This window comes from Narcine bancroftii, chromosome 1 (assembly GCF_036971445.1).
Source record: "Narcine bancroftii isolate sNarBan1 chromosome 1, sNarBan1.hap1, whole genome shotgun sequence".
NCBI lineage: Eukaryota > Metazoa > Chordata > Chondrichthyes > Torpediniformes > Narcinidae > Narcine > Narcine bancroftii.
In genome coordinates this window covers 407732629-407750290 of record NC_091469.1, presented here as the reverse complement: position 1 = coordinate 407750290, position 17662 = coordinate 407732629, and the positions used below count along the sequence as shown (strand labels likewise).

The 17662-nt window shown below is 40.2% G+C and overlaps 1 protein-coding gene across 9 annotated transcripts in view; it reads right to left on the bottom strand.

Annotated features, from left to right (window-relative positions):
- Positions 1-17662, bottom strand: part of LOC138751514 (uncharacterized) — a 95990-nt gene that overhangs the window by 27134 nt on the left and 51194 nt on the right. The gene's annotated exons all lie outside the window — the stretch shown is intronic.

Here is a 17662-nt window from a genome sequence, read left to right as displayed (position 1 = left end):
ATTGATTTTGACTGTGGAAGGAGACAGAGGGAAAAGGAAAGAGCGAGAGAGACAGAATGAGAGGAAAGGAGATGCGGAAGAAGATTGGAGAGGGGTGGGGATTTAATCGAAATTGGAGATGTCAATGTCAATCCCATCTGATTGGACGGTGCCCAGACGGAAGATGAGTTGTTGTTCAACCAATTTCTGGGTGGTCTCAGTCTGGTAATGCATGAGACTATGGACAGAAATGAAAGGCTGTGGAGAAAAGATAGTGCCTTTGGAGTTGATATTATTAACATGCACTTAAATGTATGTAACTTTACTTGCTGGCCACACTGATGTCAAGAATGTTCTATCCCATGGATGGTGCATCACATGAAGGTTTGATGTAAATGGTTGATGGACAATGCTTCTCACTGACAGCATCCATTCATTATAATCTCAATGTAGACAACCAGAAACTTTCACATTTCGTTCTTATAAGTTAATCGTTAGTCTTGTATACATTGAAAGAAAAATGAAGAATAAAAAATGCTACCAAAGTTAAGGTCTTGTAACAACACAGCAGAAGGAGAATGCAAATATGGTGTTGGTACTATGGCAATGATAACAATGGAAGAACAGCTGAGAATTTCCTGGCAGCAATTGCACTTGCTTGTTTTAAATTCATAAATGAAGACATTTCATATCTTATCAATGCTCTGCATGGTAGCAGTACCTCGCTCTAGTGGGCGCAGGGTTAAGGTGAGAGAAGAAGGATTTAAAAAGAACCTGAAGGAACCTTTTTCATTCAGAGGATTGTGGATACCAGAGGTAGCTGTTGGGCTTGGTACAATTGTATAATTTAAAATATATTTAGATAGTTACATGCATAGGAAAGATTTTGCGGGCCATAGACCAAATACAAGCAAATGGGACTAGTGTGAGTAGACAACTTTGTCGGCATGGACAGATTGGGCTCAAGGGCCTGATTCCCTCCTATAACTCTATGAAGATCACTAAAAGTTAAGTTGACTTTTCTGGATAACATGCAAAACTAAGTTTTTTTTAGTGTATCTTGGTTCTTGTGGTAAACAATTCAATTCAAATTTTTGCTTCAAATATGCTCTTGGGTTGTAGTTATAATCCCTTTATTCTCTCTGCTTTTGCATGACTAGTGAGGAGATTGATGGGCACCAATGGGATCAATGAAGCCTACTAATATTTCACAGCTTAATTTAATTCTCCATCAGATAGACATTTGAAAAGAAAGACTCCTGAGTATTGGCACAACTTTTTAAAAATCTCTGCTAAATACACTAATTAGAGAAAGTTGTAAATAAAATACATAGGACTATCACTGTGAGCTTCATTGTGGATGTCTAGAGAGCACAGAATCTTCATAATGATTAGCCAAATATCTTAGCAAGGATATACCTTTGTAATGAAAGGAGTTATTAATAGTGTTACTGAATAGCAAGTATATGCCAATAACCCACCCACCCATGTCCATATAGGGTTTTACCAGGATCACTTGCTTCCAGAAGTCATTGTAAACTTAGTCCAGTTATGGACCAAAGAATTAATTCCAGAGGTAAAGTGAGGGTGGCTGCCCTTGACACGAATAAATTATATTCAGTGGCATTGCTTTTGCAAGCTTATTACCATCAACCTTCTGCAGTAAAACATGAAAATCTGTAAACACTGCGGTTGACACCATCGTAAAACTCCACAATCACACCACCCACTTATTCTTTTGCTCAGTTGCCTGTTGACATTTTTCCATACCTTGATGAAGGCCTCAAGCCCGAAACGTCAGTTATTTATTTATTATTACCTTTGCCATATAAAAGACACTGTTTAACCTTCTTGCAGTTATCGTTGACCAGAGGTAAGAGACATCTAAAGAAAAACTATGGCTACAAAAACAAGTTTGAAATTTCCTGCAGTAACACTATTTGGACATTGTACCGGGCACAAATCCATAGTTAATAAATATTTTATACTTGTGTGGGTGTGTGTAGTTCCAACAACACTCAAGAAACTTGGCATCATCCTGGACAAAACAGTCAATTTGATTGGCCTTCCCTTGACAACCCTATATATATTGACTCCCTTCATCAACATTGCATAATTACTGCAGTGTAGACTAACTTGAAACTGCACTGCAGTTGTTTGCCTGGAATACATCTGACTGCATTTTCCAAATCCATAACTTCTACCATCACAAGGTAAGGGCAAAAGGCAATACCTGCTTGCTCCCCTCCAAATTACATTTGATTTCAAAATATATATCAGTTTCTTAATTGTCACTAGGTCTAAATCCAAGAACTCTCTAACCATGGAGTATCTACAAATGGTTCAAGAAGGGGATGTAATGGAGGATTAAAACAATGTACTCAGATGCTTTTTGCTTATGTGGAACTGACGACACTGGGTCCACACGCAGGTCACCTTACTTTCAGAACTAGCAGATGTAATTAAACTCAGCCATGGGGACTTATCTGAAGATACACTTTGAAATGGAATTCCACCGTGAGGCCCAGGGAAAGCAGTTGTCAAATACGACACTCTGAAATTGACGTATTGGTCACAACCTGTCTTGCTCAAGAAGTTTTAATGAGTCCTTGTATCTACGAGATAAACCAGGATATCATAGCATCCTGCTCCATAATAATTAATCTTCTAAATTGTAGAATAGTATGCTCAGCTTTGATTTTGACTGACAAATGTTAGAGGGAGTGGGTGCATGATTAATTGTTTTTGGGGTATAAAAGTCTGTGGTCCTGCTGCTGAAGTTTAGACTCTCCGAGGGGTGGGAACACCCCTTGTCAAGAAGGAAGAACAGCCAGAGTCCGAGCAACGTCCCGGTCGGGGGAGGTGGAGAAGCTGCTACCAGCGCCCTGACAACCTACTACAAGTGTGCAGTTGTTGCCTCGCTTCGGCAGTTGGGACCAGTCCAAGCGTTGATAAGTATAGTTGGGAAGGGCTTGCATATTGTAGTGTGAAATCAGCTTTTGAATTAGTAATAAACATTTGTATAAACTGAACTGCTCTCGGTGTGTGTGTCTATTTTCTTTCGGTAGCTAAAACACTGTGACCAATCTAAAATGAACAAAATGAGAGGTATAAGTTTACCCAAGACAATTGGCGCTGCGAGCAGGGTTGGTCTCAAGATGTTTCGCCGAAAGAAAGAGGTGAGCCCTGAGCAGTTCTTGATTCCTGGATGGACTTCCAAAGACGATGGGTTTGGCATGTTGGCCAATACCCTGTCTTTGTTGGGACCACCCATTAGTTGGGATGAGAAGTTAGACTCATCAAGTGCACCTCTGGGAGAGCGGGTTGCCACTCTCCTTCGAGAAAGTAAATTTCCTGATAAAAAGGGAATGCTGACGAATGGTTTTTGGTTGCTGGCCACAGCATTACGCCACTCCGTTCAGCGTGAAGCAGAATTAATTCAAAGAGAAGTAGAATCTCAGTGCAAAAGAAAGCAATTAGAGGAGGAGCTAGAAGTCCTGCGACAATGCTGTTCCATGATGAGCGAGATTGTTCGTACCAGTCAGGACAGAGCCAAAGAATGGGAAGATAAGCATGTCCAAATGATTTGCCGTAATATTAAACTCCGGCAGCAGCTCTGTGCAGATAAGGAAAGGCATGGAGTAGAACCCGATCCATATCGTATTCATGCCATGATAAGGAATGGTGACGATCCTGATGTAATTGAGGATTGGGATGGGAATATCTGGAATGACAATGGTAATAATGCAGATACTCCTCAGCATGTGTCTAACATACTACCCTCTCCATCTGCTGTTCATGCCCGCCCTATAAGGCAGCAGATTTCCCAAACAGACAGAAGGGGGGATGATGTAAGGGTAGAGATGGAAGGGATAGATACCCCGGTTTCCCATGTGGACCCAGGGGAAAATACCCAAACCCCTGCTTATGCTCTATGGCCTACTCCCTCTGTTGGATGGCCTCCACCTCCTCCCCTAGACTGGGTGGAGGACCCTGTGAGCCAAAGTGGGAACAGGGGTCGGAAGGAGTCAATGATCCGTGATTTCTCTGTAAAAGAGCTGGCTGCCATTGGAGATCGATTTAGGCAAAAAGCAGGGGAACATCATCCCCAGCTGCTGAGTCCTCCTGGCCCAGCTGTGCTTTCTGCTCCCACTGCTGCTTCTATCGAGCTGGCTTCTCCTGCTCCAGTTACTCATGATGAGGTAAAACAATGGGTTAAACAGGCTCTTAAAGATAACAATAGCATGTGGTCCTGGAAGCCCCCGAACCCTTCTGAAGCCTGAAGGTGTGGGCAGGATTCCCGTGTCTACTCCATCGAGACACGGCGCACACACGGGGATCCGCGGCCCTACATACCGTTAACAATCCACTGGGGTGGGGGTAATGATCGCCAATACTTGGCTTTGGTCGACACCGGTGCAGAGCACTCGGTGATTCCTGGTAATCCAGACCTCTGGACTGGACCGGCCTTTCGAATAGAGGGGTTGGGAGGAGCGGTCACCCTGGCAAAGGAAATAAAAGTCTGTGCCATGGTGGGTGATAGCCCTTCCCCTGTCTGGTTACATGCCCTGGTGGCTGCTACTGACGAGTGTATCCTGGGTATTAATATGTTGGCCGGTATGGCCCTTAATACTAGCCAAGGGGGATTTGAATTTGGAATTCGAACTATTACAAAAAAACTAGTAGTGGGTCAGGCTAAGTGGGATCCTGTGATGGTGCCAGCCCCCATGAAACCAGTGTGCATTCCACAATATCATCTCCCTGGGGGGCAGGAAGAGATTACTGCCACCATCGATGCTCTGCAAGAAGAAGGGGTAGTGAGGCCCGCAACGTCGCCCTTTAATAGCCCTGTTTGGCCGGTCCAGAAGCCGGACGGCTCCTGGAGAATGACAGTTGATTATCGTTTTTTGAACAAACATGCCCCACCACTTGCTTCAGCAGTTCCGGACATTGTCACTCTTATTGAAAACATTGCTACTGGGAACTCAGGAACATGGTATGCTGTCATTGATCTCGCTAAGGCCTTCTTCAGTATTCTTATAGCTGAGGACTCACAGGATCAGTTCGCCTTTACCTGGAAGGGGCGCCAGTATACCTTCACCCACCTTCCAGTATCGCCTTCCCTCTCAATTCACCATTATATTGATGATGTGGCCTCCTGGAGCCTCTGGCAGAAACAAGAGGGTCGCCGAGTCCCACTAGGATTCTGGTCACGTACCATGCCTGAGGCTGCCACTCGTTATTCTGTTTTTGAACAACAGTTACTAGCCTGTTACTGGGCCCTGCTAGAGACTGAAAGAATGACAGGTGATGCAGATGTTCAATTGCGACCTGCACTTCCTATAATGAATTGGGTCCTGGCTAATGATGCTAATCTAAAGATCCGGCGGGCTCAGCATTCTTCTATTGTTAAATGGAAGTGGTATATTCAGAGTCGTGCGACCAGAGGGCCTGAAGGGGTGGGCCGCATACACGAACAGGTGGCTTACCATCCTAGGTCAGGAACTCAGTTATCGGAGGAGGGGGATGGTGACTCCAGTCAGTATGCTGAGTTGAAGGCAGTCACTTTACCACTAGATCCCCATGATCACCCTCTTCGCCTGTTTACTGATTCCTGGGCTTTGGCTAATGGACTTGTGGTATGGATGCCTGATTTGCAAAAGAACAACTGGATGATACATGACCGCCCAGTATGGGGCAAAGAGTTGTGGCAGCTGTTGTGGGATGCTTCCCACCATCGTGAGATAGCCGTTTATCACGTTGATGCCCATACCAATATGGCGACTAACATGGCTCAACATAATGCAGTAGCAGATCAGCTTGCCACTATCAGCTGTGCTGATACCGTCCCCCTGGCTCGATGGGCACATGAACAGAGTGGTCATTTGGGGGAGAAGGGATCAGCTATGTGGTCCCGTACACATGCTTTATCCATCCATAAGGATGATGTCCGCATGGTCATATGTACATGCCCAGAATGTCAGCTTGTGAAGTTCCATACCGTTCCACCTGGTCCGCATGGCCGAATAAAACGTGGTGCTCACTCAGCTGCGGTCTGGCAAATTGATTACATAGGCCCCATGCTAGACTGCATGGGTAAATATTACGTCCTAGTAATGGTTGACACCTTTTCGGGCCTGGTTTTTACTTTTCCCACCAAGACGGCTGACCAAGCTAGCACTATCCAAGGACAAAACCATTTGATTTATCGTTATGATGTTCCAGAGGAGATTCACTCTGATAATGGCTCGCACTTCTCCGGGAAAGCAATCTGTGATTGGGCAAATGACAACGGTATTTTATGGGTCCACCATATTCCTTATTACCCGCAGGCTGCCGGGTTAGTTGAACAAATGAACGGCTTACTGAAGGAACAAATTCATTTGTTAACATCACTGGGGACCCAGAAGGGATGGTGCCATGTGCTGCAGCAGGCAGTCGACAATTTGAATCATCGCCCTTTAAAAGGAGGTACACCTTTCCACCGACTTCTTCACGCTCCTGAATTACAGCCTATTCCAGAGGAATAACAGTCAATGCCCCCCATCCCCGAACTAGAGAATGTTGGACAAAAGGTATGGGTGGCACCACCAGGTAGTGGCCCTCCTGTAAAAGGGGAAATAGTGACACCTGCCCAGGGTAACACTCGGTGGGTAGCTATTGAGGGACAGGATGATTTAGTCTGTTTAAACACTGAACGCTTATGGTATCGTGAGTGACATGTGTCAGGCTTCTTTGTTCCAGGTTCTCCATTTTACACTCCTGGTGATCTGGCTTAACAGCTGCTTTGATGCCAGCAATTGGATTTGTAATGTCGAGGACGTTCCAAGGGAGTTCCCAGTGGGAAACACGGTCCGATGCATTACACCAAGGAAGTCCTCGGTCACCAGCCTCAAGTGCAGCTTATATAAATATGTTATTGTTCAGCATGTTTCAAAATCTGTTCGTGAGCTCCAGTATCTGGGTATTGTGGCCAACAAGGATAATTTGAGCCTTGGTTGGAATCCTTTCTCATGGCTAACTGCTACATTTGGGGGAGTGGGCCACAATATCCTCCGTTGGTTGCTCGCGTCATTGCTTATCTTTGTAATTGTTGTTTTGATTTCTCTTTTTTCGCTCCCTCTGTACTCAAATACTGGTTAGGCCTCGCAAATGACAGATTGTGACCAAGGGGTGGAATGTAATGGAGGATTAAAACCATGTACTCAGATGCTTTTTGCTTATGTGGAACTGACGACACTGGGTCCACACGCAGGTCACCTTACTTTCAGAACTAGCAGATGTAATTAAACTCAGCCATGGGGACTTATCTGAAGATACACTTTGAAATGGAATTCCACCGTGAGGCCCAGGGAAAGCAGTTGTCAAATACGACACTCTGAAATTGACGTATTGGTCACAACCTGTCTTGCTCAAGAAGTTTTAATGAGTCCTTGTATCTACGAGATAAACCAGGATATCATAGCATCCTGCTCCATAATAATTAATCTTCTAAATTGTAGAATAGTATGCTCAGCTTTGATTTTGACTGACAAATGTTAGAGGGAGTGGGTGCATGATTAATTGTTTTTGGGGTATAAAAGTCTGTGGTCCTGCTGCTGAAGTTTAGACTCTCCGAGGGGTGGGAACACCCCTTGTCAAGAAGGAAGAACAGCCAGAGTCCGAGCAACGTCCCGGTCGGGGGAGGTGGAGAAGCTGCTACCAGCGCCCTGACAACCTACTACAAGTGTGCAGTTGTTGCCTCGCTTCGGCAGTTGGGACCAGTCCAAGCGTTGATAAGTATAGTTGGGAAGGGCTTGCATATTGTAGTGTGAAATCAGCTTTTGAATTAGTAATAAACATTTGTATAAACTGAACTGCTCTCGGTGTGTGTGTCTATTTTCTTTCGGTAGCTAAAACACTGTGACCAATCTAAAATGAACAAAATGAGAGGTATAAGTTTACCCAAGACAGGGGAATTTTGGATGAGTATATCAAGATTTGGAGCAACAATTCATTTAACTAAAAATAAAAAAAAATATATTAAAGGAGCCAGGCAGCAATTCTGTGACATTCCCAAACAAACTTTGACTGTGCCAGTAAGTCAACAGGATTTTTAAATTAACTTCTATACACAAGAAAAATGGACTCATTGTACAATGATAATTAATTTATTCTTAAATACATTGTACATATGCTCCAAAAATCTTATTTGCTGCAGCCAAACAGGTACTTCATTTAAAAAAAAACTACAGTAGTATATGTTAAATTAAATTGAATAAGAGGTAATAATTACCATAGTGCAAGGAGAAAATGCGGCATTACGATAATATAGTTAGTGCTTCTTGTGTCAGAGCTGTCCACAATGAACTACAACTGAGTCATTTATCAAAATGTGATCCTAATGTCTCAGGTTAATAATAATCTTGTGAAAAGGTAGTAAGGATAAGCCAAGGAACTACACGCTAAGACACTTAATGTTAAGCTTTGCTGAACACCTATGCTCTGTTCGTGGGTAAATTACCACCAAGCATCTATTCTAACTTCCACCATTTCTTCCAGTACAAAGGGATACATTCCATTGGGATCAGGAGACCTATCTAGCTTTAGACACATTGGTTTGTCAGCATTAACTCTTTAGTAATAGTGATCTATATTGAGCTACTCGCCTCTCATCACATCCTTAATATCACTTTTTGCCACATTGGTTATGTCTTCCACTGTGAAGACCGACACCAGATAGTCAGGCAAGGCCTTGGCCATTTCTATATTACCTAGTATGAAGTCCATTGTATCATTTCCAAGGGTCTGACACTCTCTTAAGCCATCCTTTTCCTGTTTTATATAAGTATTAAAAAAATTATTTTTATCTTTTGAGCTAGCTCACTTTCATAATTTATCTGTCCTTCCTTTATTGTTTGCTTACTCATTCTTTGCTGCTTTTTAAAGTTTTGCCAGTCTTCCTGTTTCTCACTTTGTACACAAGATCATTTAATCTCAGGCCTCCCTATATTTCTTGAGTTATCGAAGATTAAGGAGGATAAGGGGTGAATACAGGTAAATAGTATGAGCCCAGCTAGGCAACTTGGTTTGCCTGGATGAATGGACAAAGGGCCTGCTTCTGTGTGTAGTTTTTTAGCAGGTGACCTATTTTCTTCTCTTCTCCTACCTGAGCTGATGAGGTGGTAATTTGATATTCAAATAAAACTTTTGAAATCATCATCCTTCGTTAAAAAAAAATTGAAATACAATTCAACTGCGGATCATAACTTTTTACATGCTTGTCTGGTGGTTATTGCAGCACCTGTGTTGGTGCAGGTATGTGTTCTTCTTCATTGGCCTCATGGTGGCGAGGTGTTTCACCCTCTCATCACAAATTCCAATTATTCCCTCTTCCAAGTGTGTCGTTCTTCCTGTCATTGATACCCCTGTTCTTTTTTTTAGCCTCCACTTTCAATATTAAAACTAGAAAGGATTCTTCTGTTCCCTTCTCCCTTGTGAGTAAGCTCAGTACAGGTATGCCATGCTTTACGAAGACTTGCTTTACGAAAATTCGCTTTTACGAAGATGCCTGTGTTTGCTATCCAAAAGAAATTTGAATGGGTTTTGGCTTTTACGAAAATAGCCTTCAATAGTAGTGAACGAGTCTTCGCTTTACGCCATTTCAGCTTATGAAAGGTTTCATAGGAGCATTCTACTTTCGTGAAGTGCGGAATACCTGAATTTCAAAACCGGTCCAAAGATGATGCTATCAGCTTGATCCTCCATTTCACTCTGACCCAGAGATGAATCAGAATTTATTGTCATTAATGTCACAAAATTTGTTGTTTTTGGGGTAACATTTCAGGTGCAAAATTGCTTACAAATTAGTGCAAAAGAAGAAAAGGTAAGGTAGTGTCTGTGGTTCATTGACCATTCAGAAATCTGATGGCAGAGGGAAAGAAACTATTTCTGTACAGTTGGGTTGTCATCTTCAGTTTCCTGCACCTCGTTCCTGATGGTATCAGTGAGAAAAAGGCATGACTTGAGTGGTGAGGGTCCTTGAGGATAGAGGCTGCTTTCTGAGACATTGCCTCTTGTAGATGGCCTTTATAGAGTGAAGACTGATGCCCATGATGGTGCTGGTCAAGTTCACAACTCTTTGTAGTATTTTCCTGACCTGTGCATTGGCATCTCCATACAGAGAGTGATGCAACCAGTCAGAATGCTCTCCACAGTACACCTGTAGAAATTTGTAAGTCTTTTGTGACATACCAAATTGCCTCAAACTCAGCACAAAGTAGAGCTACTGGTGAGCCTTCTTCATGATTGCATTGACATGGATGCCTAGAATAGATCTTCAGAGATATTAACATTCAGGAATTTGAAGTTGTTAATCCTCGATGAGGACAGGTTTTTGTTCTGAGTTCTCTTCCCAAAGTCCACAATCAGTCCCTTAGCTCTCCTAACATTGAGTGTAAGCTTATTGTTGGACATCACACACCAGCTGAACTATATCACTGCTCTATGGTTCCACATTGCCATCTGTGATTTTTTTTAAAAATATTTTATTTTAGTTTTATGGTCGAACAAGTATCAAGAATTAACCATCACAAATATATAAAATAAATGAAAAGGAATCAGTGATACAGATTGTCCAAATTTTCAAAAATGAAAGAAAAGATCCCATCCCTCCTCCCCCAAACAAAAACCCCTCAAAAAGAAAATAGAAATTAAAAGAAAAGCAATAAAGAAATAGAATGAAGAAAAAGAAGAAAAGAAAAGATAGAGGAAAGAAAGAAAGAAGGAACTGTCGGGATCCGGGATCCAGTTCAGAAAGTCAAACTTTTTTTCTACCTAGATCTCAAATATGGGAGAAAAAAGGATGGAAAATTCAGAAATTGTACAAGTACCTTAAGTATTTAACCCTGTATTTGTAAATATGGCTTCCATACCTGCAAAACATATTGTATTTTTTCCTTAAATTGTAAGTAATTTCTCCAGGGGAACACAGCTATACATTTCTGCATTCCAACGGGCTATGTCCAGAAGGGAATAAGACTTCCAGGTAACTGCAATACATTTCCTGGCCACTGCAAATGCAATTTTAAGAAATTCTAATTGGTAATTGGACAGCTTCATTTTAGGTTTTATGTCTATAATATTTCCTAGAAGAAACAATTCTGGAATTTGTAGCTATTGCTTCCCAATAATCCGGTTTAATAAAATTCTTAAATTTTCCCAAAAAGGTTTCAATTTAGAGCATGACCAGGTCAAATGTAAGAAGGTACCTGTTTCTTCCCCACACTTAAAACATATATCCAATATATTGGAATTTAATTTATGCAACTTCTGCAGGGCAAGATATAGCTGATGCAAAAAAATTACATTGCACCAGTCAATATCTTACGTTAATTGTATTAGTCATGGAATCATGACATAAATCAGACCAGGTCTTATCAATAAATCTAATATTCAAGTCTGATTCCAATCTTTGTTTTGATTTATTTAACTCCCACTTAGGAGTGCCCCATTGAAGTAAAAAGTATATTACTGATGTCAGTTTCTTTGTGATTCTCTTTCGAATTAACTGTTTGACTAACATTAATTGGCCTTGTACAAAGCAATCTTCTACATATCTGATCCCTTTATGGGATCAGGCATGTAGAATTAAATTATGCATAGTTGAAGGAATTAATCTATTTTGAATCAAGGGTGTTTTTGGAATGATCTTTTGTCTTGATCCAATTAAATTGTTCAATTTATGCCAAATATTCAAAATATGCTTTATTAATGGTGCCTCCTTCCAGCAGAAATAAATTTAGTATCCCATTTGTATATAAAGTCTTCTGTCACTCTCTCTTCGACTTTGTGCAATTCAATTTCCACCCATGAAGGTTTGTCTCTTCCATTAAAGAGGGAAGTGACAAATTTCATCTGGGCCACCCATATAAACCATATAACCATTTACAGAGCGGAAACAGGCCATGTCAGCCTTTCGAGTCCCCACCGGTTCACTTGAACAACTCCACGAGCTCAATCCTCTCGCTCTCCGCCAATATCCCTCCAATCCCCTCACCTCTATGTACACATTCAACCTTCTCTTAAATGACAGAAGGGACCCTGCCACAATTATCTCATTCGGAAGAACATTCCATTCTGCCACCACTCTCTGAGTAAAGAAGCATCTTCTAATATTTCTCCTAAAGTTTTGCCCTCTTACCTTTAACTCATGCCCTCTTGTTCCAACCATCCCTGCCCTCAGAGGAGTCTGTTTATGTCAAGACTATCTACTCCTTTCATAATTTTAATATGCATACTTTAATCATATGTACTAATATAGGATTATCCATCTTTTTTGTTATTGACTTAACACTCCACTTATAGTTAAAATCCTCCGCTGTCCTCTTTTTCATTGAGTATAATCCCATTCTAATCCAAGAGGGAAGGGGCTGTCTTCCTCAGAGAAAGATGAAAGAAATCTGGCTTGTGCTGACAAATACTTTCTAATAGTAATGTTTAAAATTTGGGAGTTGTAAACCTTCCATACGATATTTCCACATTAATTATTTTATGGAGATTCTAGCTGACTTACCTTTCCAAAGAAACTTCCTAATTAACTTATTCAAGTTTTGAAGAAATTTCTGTGGTAATGGTATTGGAAGAGTCTGGAAAAGGTATTGTAAATGTGGGAATACATTCATTTTGATACAGTTCACCCTTCTAATCAATCCATCTGTGATTCTTTAGATGACCATGGTAATATTGGCAGATTTGTAGATGGCATTTGAATTGTGCTTAGCCACACAGTCGTCGGTGTAGATAGCACTGGACTAAACATGCATCCTTGAGGTGCACCAGTGTTGATTGTTAGTAAAGCGGAGATGTTGTTTCCGAACTGATGAGGAAGTCAAGGGTCCAGTTGCAGAGGGAAGTGTGGAGGCCCATGTTTTGAAGCTTGCTGATCAGTACTGAGGGTATGATGTAGTTGATGAAATGTAGCCTGATGTGCATGTTGCTGCTGTCTGGGTGATCCAGGACTGAGTGGAGAGCCAGTGAGATTGCATCTATTATGGAGAGATTGTGGTGGTAGGTGAATTGGAGAGGGTCCAGGTCTTTTCTTATGTATGAGTTGATACTGGCCGTGACCAACCTCTCAAAGCATTTGCTCACAGTATATGTGAGTGCTGTGATGATGCCTCATACACTAGGCCAGGGGCGGTCAACCTTTTATATTCCATGCATCAGTTTTTTTCACTCGCAAGTTCAGTTGTGCCATACAACTCTTGTACCCCCACTGTATCTTCAGTGATTGGGAGGCCAGTCTGAATAATGGACATGGCTAACTTTGACACTTTCTGCAGCCTTTTGCATTCCTGCCATTTGACTTTCTAAACTACGATGTGATGTAAGCAGTCAGTACTCTTTCCACGGTATATCTGTAGAAATTCAATTGAGTGTTCGACAACATAACAAATCTTAGAAAAAAGAGGCATTTGTGTGCAACTTCACAGTTGCCTTAATGTGCTGGCACCAGCAGAGATCTTCTGTTATGTGGATGCTCAGAAACTTGAAGGCACTAACCCTCTTCACCACTATCCTGCCAATGAAGGCAGGTTCGTGGTCCCTGAGTGTCCACCACAAACTCCTTGGTCATGCTGAAGATGAGAGCCAGATTGTTGTTCTGACACCACCCAACCAGATTTTACACTCTGATTTAGCATTCCCAAAGTCAAAATGTGGAATGAACATTCTCTATTTGTCCAGCAATGATGGTGTCATCAACAGTGATGTACCTTTCTATTAGCTTTAAACTGTGAAAACTGGCTTGAGCTGGGTCTGACTATTCACAAAATTTACCTCTTTAATAATTCAACAAACATTATAAGTGATGGCTGGATATTGAAATCATTGCAATGAGCAGGCAGTAAAACTTTGGAACAGAAACACTGTGCCAGTATTCTCGGCCTGTACCATTTACATTCCTAACTCCCCAAAATGGAACATTAAGTTTAAATAATATAATAGCTCCCTCTGTTGGTTCCTCTGCAGAATGGTCAAGGATAATGTATCCTGAAAAAACTGGAAAATTGTATATTTAATTTTCAATTCTTTAAGGTCTGATTATTGTATTCCATCTTTTCAATTACATGATCTACAGTAATTGTGGAGTTTAGCCTATTTGTGTTAACATTTATTTCAGGATCTGAGAGTGCACCTGTGCAAAATAATACAGCACTCTCTTCCTCACCACATATAAGATCTCCTTTGTGTATCAGAAGTGGCTTTATTATGGGTTAAGACAAAAAACAACAACGTGCTTTCATTGTGTGTGTGTGTGTGTGTGTGTGTGTGTGTGTGTGTGTGTGTGTGTGTGTGTGTGTGTGTGTGTGTGTGTGTGTGTGTGTGTGTGTGTGTGTGTGTGTGTGTGTGTGTGTGTGCGCGCGTGCGTGTGTTTACACAACATATGCTTGAGGTGATGCAGAGAAAGAGACTCCCTGGGTGATATTACTTTTGGTTCTCTGATCGAGATAACCAATTAGTCCCACATTCTTTCTTTTTCCTCTTGGGGCTATTTTTTTTTATTATTAAATGAAGATGGCACTCTGATCAAGAATTGTATATATATATATGCATTCATTTTGGTTATTTTGAATGAAATTCATTTTAAAATTAGATGGATCTATAAAATTTAATCCATATTAAAGGCAGAGATACCCTCAGTATCATTAAACATAATGCTGCAGTTGGTTTAGGATTTGTTTCTAAAGTTAGAGCCAACCATAAAATGTTAATGAATTCCTTCTGCCTTAATATGAAAATTGCCACAAATTGACGGACTGGTAAAATGCACACAAAGCTTGTATTCTTTTGGAAATAACTAAGTTTTACAAGTACAAGAGGATTAGGCATCAGTTATACTTACAAAAATAAACAGAATAGAAGTGACAGATCAATAGAATATTTCACTGCAAACATTTAAAATTGAATATGTAAATTTATACCTAGAAATACTGAAATATGTAACTGGATTTGATCAGGATAAACACCCTGGGACTAAGTTCGCTCTTCATGGCAACAGCTGGCATGATTTAAAAAATGCTGGACTGGGAGAATAAGTCATTAGATGTACATGACATGTAGATTAAGCCTTTAATTCATTATTGCTCATGAATTCTACCGTGGTCAACTTTAAATGTCATATTTTGTTTGTCTTCAAGTTTAAAAGATATTTAAATGAATTAAGACTCCCGGTTGAATCTAAAGCCAGTCGGTGGAAACTCTGCAATCACGGATGAAATTTAAATAGCAAAGTCACTTCCGAATGATGACATCAAGAAAGAAACACAGGGCACCTGTTTACTCTGACCTGAAAAGTCTTGAACATACTAGCAATAGTTGGTGGCATCGAGCGTCATTGCCATGTGATCTTCTGATTGTTAATTTCTGCATAACAATCTATTGAAAACTTGAGACTTGTGAGCAGCATTCTAACTTTAAAACTACACAAGAAATGTGTATGTAGATTTTGCCTAAAATGTAGTTTTATAAATTGTGGTGTGTAGTTCTGTGCTGATTATAATTGTGACCATCATTGTGAAACATGAAGCAAAGGTTCAAAAATTGGTTTAGCTCTGTGGTTGATTTGCTGCCTCGCATGAGATTGGGGTCACGGGGAGCTACATTTTGCTGATGCTGGAGGGTGTCTCTAGAAGCAAACTAATCATAATAAGGGATACACAGGGGATACCGATGATAGTTGTAAAAAATTGGTTAATCATTTTTTATTGTGCACCGGGGAGCAAGTGATTGCAGTATAAATGGTGGTTCACTCATCTTTTGATACTTACAGGGCTTGTAAGAGCCTCATAATCTGTACAATTCAGTTCTGGTTTGAATGCTTAACACTGTTTGTTGTCATGTTCTTTTCTAGTATCTCTTAACATGAATATTTAACAGAAAACATTAACATCAGAATTAACATCAACAATTAATGGTAACTGAAGAAACTTTTAGCTTGTACTTTTTTTTTATTAAGGCATACATGTTTCTGAACTAATTTTAATGAAAAGCCTACTTGTTATTCACAGTATTTTCAGTTTTTCAGCATCTATGGCATTTTGCTTCTCAACAATTGTCAATGGTGTAGCTATTTATTTATTTAGCTATATTCCCAAACCCCAAATACTTTAATTAATAAAAGTTTTCTTATATATTTGTTATGTGCTCATATTTTAATCCTCAACATCCAGGGAAATCTACGTAAAAGACCAAAATTATGCTCTGAAGGTGTGGGATCCTAAACTTTTCACAATATAGTATTATTCTATTAATCCAGACTTCTTGACAACTTAATGCTGGAGTTGAAGATTTTACAAAAAAAATATTGGATGTTATTCCCATTAGTACTCTCATGCACTTTTAAAATCACTTAAAAAAAAATGTTACACAGTAAAATAAGGCATTTTCCAATGAAATGGTGTCAGTGTGGGAAATAAAGTCCCAATAAGTTTCAAGGGACCGTGGGAAGCAGAACAAGGTGAGTATAAAGAGGGAGCAGGAGCAAGGTCTGTGAATGTGGAAGAGAGCTTGGGAATTACACTGGTGTGTGAAAGGGCATGTAGAAACAAGGGCCCAGAGGGTCCATTGAAACACAGCAACGAGGGTTCTTCTATTTTAAAGGAGGCATGAAAATCAGTACCCAAAGAACCAGACTGATGATGAATAGTTGCTACCCTGCACCATCAGACTCCTAAACAACAATTCAATCAGAAATTCATTGAGGGGCTCTTATCTTATTTATTACTGAATATTTATTTTTCTGTATTTTCATAATTAATTTGTTACATTTCTTTCTTGGTTTTAAATGTTCTTTTGTGAATATTTCTTTCTTCTTGAGTGCAGTTTACATTTACCTATAATTAGAAATTTCGCCAAGCCTGCAGGAAAATGAAGCTCAGTATTGTATATGATGTCATTTATGTACTCTGACAGTACCTTTCAACTTTGACTTTGATTGTAGTTCAATGCACAAAAGTTCTGGAACAACTTGACAAGTCTGGCAGCATTCCTTATGTAGCAAAGGTACATAATCAACATTTCAGACCTGAGATCTTCATCAAGATATGAGCAAAAATCAACAAAATGATGAGTGGAGGGGCAGGGGAGGAGCACGGACACACTTCTCAATTTTGATGATTTCAACCTCTTCCTTAATTCAATGTTATAGCTCTCTTTTGAGTTGATTGGTTTTCGCCCCTTATGTATCACTCCATTTAAACTCCCACCTTACTACCAACGACCCATTCACCCTTGCAATCTCCCACCATCTAAATTTTCCATCAAATCCATCGTAGCTCAGGCTATCACTAATGACATAGCTCTGAAAATTGCTCATGCGAATCACACACCGTAATTTTTGGCAATATACATTAAGACAAATGACAACACTATTTTTCTTCGGATGATTTTATTGACTGGAACTGAGACATTAATTTCAGATTTCAGATTTATTGTCAGAGAACATACATGACATCATATTCAACCCTGAGATTCCTTTTTCTGTGGGTGAGAAGAATTACTATTTATTGGAAGTACAAAAAAACTGTACATAGTGTAATTATGTTAACAAATAAAAAAACTAAACAGATAACAAACATAAACAAACTGTGCAATACAGAGAGAATTAAAAAAATGAATGAAGTGCACAAGTAAGAGTCCTTAA